This window comes from Nansenia antarctica (genome assembly GCF_963989245.1).
Source record: "Nansenia antarctica genome assembly, chromosome: 3".
NCBI classification, from domain to species: domain Eukaryota; kingdom Metazoa; phylum Chordata; class Actinopteri; order Argentiniformes; family Microstomatidae; genus Nansenia; species Nansenia antarctica.
The window spans coordinates 16404687-16408885 of record NC_137688.1 but is presented as its reverse complement, the minus strand read 5'-3'; positions in this window follow the sequence as shown (position 1 = coordinate 16408885).

The following is a 4199-nucleotide window of genomic DNA, read 5'->3' as shown; positions in this document are numbered from 1 at the left end:
ATCACGAATAAGACTTTCAATTTAGCATAATTATCACATTGCGACATACTGTAGATACTAAAAGCCTATCACTTCTTGATACAAAAACTAGATAACTTTACATTTACTAGCACATTATGTTCACGTTCTAATGATTTTGTTTTGGAATGCCCAAAAATGGTAAGGACAGTCCTGAAAAAAGCGAGTTACATTGCAGTTTGTGAAGACATTCTTATGATCCCAGCGGGAATCGACCCACAACCTATGCGTTGCCAGTGCCATGCTCTACCAACTGAGCCATAGAGAGGCCTTCTGTGGCCGCCTCACCGTTTCAACATCGTGGCGCCTCACTTAGATCCATGTTAAACAATGTCCTCTGACAAGACCCTTCAGCTACACCAGTGACTGTCCCTAAATCAAGCTCCTTTCTCTCTCTCTCTATAGCCTCGGTTAAATATAGCCTCGCCTTGTGAGACCGTAGCAGGACAGACCTGCCCCCTCTATCTTCTTATACTGTTGTGTACTCAACCCCGGGGTGGACCAGAGAGGGATATATATGCCCACTGGTAGAACACATTCTTAACCTCATAGGAGCCAACGGACCCCGATGGGCATCCGAAGTGATATAAAGAGTTTACCTCGATCAATTCTCTTCATCGATATCACATTTTTTTCACAATTTTGCATGCTATACGATGCCACCATTTTTCCCCCGAGACGGCAAACACGGCCTAAGTCACATCCAGTTTTCTCCAACTGGAGAATGTGTCATGTCCGGTTTCAACGCCGAATTTCCATACCATTGGTTGGCCAACCCCAAAAAATCCCCCCCCCCCCCCCCCCCAAAAAAGAAATCTGATACATGAGAAAGGTCAAAGGTCAAAGATGGTGCCAAAATATCTCCAAATGGCCTAAACATATAGGTGTCCGCCTAAACATACCTGTACTAAAACAGGTACAAAGTTGCATTTGCTCACATTACTAGCATCGACTTTGGCACAAGTACTAATAAGACCCTGGAGTACTGATTCCTAGATGATTTGGGCTTCGTTATCAGGTTTCCAAGGTGATATTCACTGTAAAAGCTGTTGTTTTTTTAGGCGGAGACTGAATTTGAGATGTTTTATAATGTTCTAGCTCTATTTGCTCTGACACAGTAACATATATTTGGATTCTGACACTTCTACAGCCACCCCACAGGTGTTAGCTTTCATTTGATAACAATATCATTATGAAGGCCCTTGTGGAGATATTCTATATTCACTGTGGGCATGTCATTTCCAGCAGAAAACCAGAAAAATGAGGTGGATAAGAAGAGGTTTTTAAGGAGATGGTATAGGAGTTTTGTCGCTAATCTTTACATCAAGCGTTGGCTTAAATGTTGACTTTATGCTTTAAAATATAATGTTTCTCAATTTCTTATCTAATTAGATGACACAGTCCTTAGTTTAAGGCCAATAAACGTATATAAAAAAAAAAAAAAGTTTCTCCAGTAATATATATTTTTTAAAAATAATAATAATAAAAAAGTTTTAGTAGAAGGCGATAATAGGGAGAAGGTTTTTCCTTCTATCAGTGGCCCCGGGCCCGAGCTAGAGTACTCTTCCTGCAACGAATGGTGGACTGCTGATTCACATGCTTAGTATTCAAATGTATTGATTGTAAGTCGCTTTGGAATAAGGCGTCTGCTAAATGCCAAAAATGTAAATGTAAATGTAAATGTAAACAACCATGTCACAACCACGTCACAACCACATCACAACCATGTCACAACCACTTCACAACCACATCACAACCACGTCACAACCACATCACAACACAACTACGTCACAGCCACATCACAACACAACCACGTCACAACCACACCACAACACAACCACCTCACAACCACAACCACATCACAAACACAACCCCATCACAACACAACCACCTCACAACCACAACACAACCACATCACAACCACAACACAACCACCTCACAATAACATCACAAACACAACACAACCACATCACAACACAACCACCTCACAACCACAACACAACCACATCACAACCACATCACAAACACAACACAACTACGTCACAACTATGTCACATCACAAACACAACACAACCACATCACATCACAACCACATCCCAACTAAATCACAACACAACCACATCACAACACAACTACATCACAACCACAACTACATCACAACTACATCACAACCACATCACAACACAACCACCTCACAACCACAACACAACCACATCACAACCACATCACAAACACAACACAACCACGTCACAACCACATCACAACCACAACACAACTACGTCACAACTATGTCACATCACAAACACAACACAACCACATCACAACCACATCACAACTAAATCACAACACAACCACATCACAACACAACTACATCACAACTACATCACAAAACAACCACAACACCACACAACTACATCACAACCACATCACAACACAACCACATCACAAAACAACCACAACACAACACAACCACATCACAACCACATCATGAACACAACACAACCACATCACAACCACGTCACAACCACATCACAACCACATCACAACCACATCACAACCACAACACAACCACCTCACATCACAACCACATCACAACTATGTCACAACCACACCACAGCTACGTCACACGTGTAATTCCATTCCTCATTCCATTCCATGCATTCCAATGAGCCCGTCCTCCGATTTCTACCTCCACCTGCCTCCTCTGCTACAGAGGGATAGTGGTAGCATGATGCAGTCACACACACACGTCATGCCCCCACACTGCTACTGAATCACAATCACAATTGCTTTTATTTCATCAATGTGCGGCTACAAAGAGTAACATTCTTGGGTTCAGGTTCATTAGACATGTAGAGATGTCTCGACACTTAGTGGCTGTGCGTTCATCCATCCATCCATCCATCCATCCATCCATCCATCCAAGCTATCTATCTATCTATCTATCTATCTATCTATCTATCTAACCATCCATCCATCCATCCATCCATCCATCCATCCATCCATCCATCCATCCATCCATCCATCCATCCATCCATCCATCCATCCATCCATCCATCCCTCCGTTACCAAGAGCTATGGAATGTTGGGCTCTACCACATTTACTGTATCAACAGTTTACAGCACACACCTACTCTCCAGACACACGCACCACACACACACGCACACGCACACACACACATACACACAATTTTAGATTAGATTAGATTAGATTAGATTCAACTTTATTGTCATCGCAGAGTACAATTACAATACAACGAAATGGATTTAGCATCCAACCAGAAGTGCAAATAGTGATATAAGGGCATGATATAATTCATACATACTGCATGCTCGTACGATAAGAATCCCATGACAACACCTTTGTGATCATGAAATTTGAATCTGTCTGACTAATATGATTATGACAATCCTTTTTCAATTTAAAAAAAATCTCAGATTTTTTTTCTCTCTCTTTCAGCCAGTCAAGGAGAGGTTCACTTAATGCAGCAGAACATAGCCAAGGGGGCAGACGGACCAAACCACTCTCTCTGGAAAAATAGGGATATCCAAGGTGGGGCTGGGTATGAGAGGGTGGTGCTCCCTCCTCCAGGAACCCGCCTCCTCTCAGGCGGGGGGGGGGGGGGGGGGGGGGGGGGGGGAGGGTCTGTGTTCACGGCTCAGCCTGTGTTCTAACCCCCGCCTCCCTGTTTCTTCTTATTGGAGCACCTGCGCGTGCTACGCCCCCCCCCCCCCCCCCCGTCCCTCCCTTCCTCTCACACACTCATTTCATCTCCTGCCCACAGAGACCACCCTCGCAACCCCCCCCACCCCCCCAGCCCCCGCCCCCCTAGACTCAGCTCCAGACCAGGTTTTCAGCGCTCACCACAGCGTCTCACTATGGACAGCAGCGGAACGACGCTCTGATCTCTCTCCCAGCCACGGCACCCTCACTTGAATGAAATCACTGCTGACAAGCAGACTCAACGCCAAATAGAGAGAGAGAGAGAGAGAGAGAGAGAGAGAGAGAGAGAGAGAGAGAGAGAGAGAGAGAGAGAGAGAGAGAGAGAGAGAGGAAGAAAGAGTGATCTGTGGACTTATCCCCCTACAACACAAAAAGAATACAGGGCTTGAGCTGAGAACCAAGGAGCAGTTTTTTTTTTGTGCCACATCTCTAGTTGTTTACGTCTAGAATAGTCAAG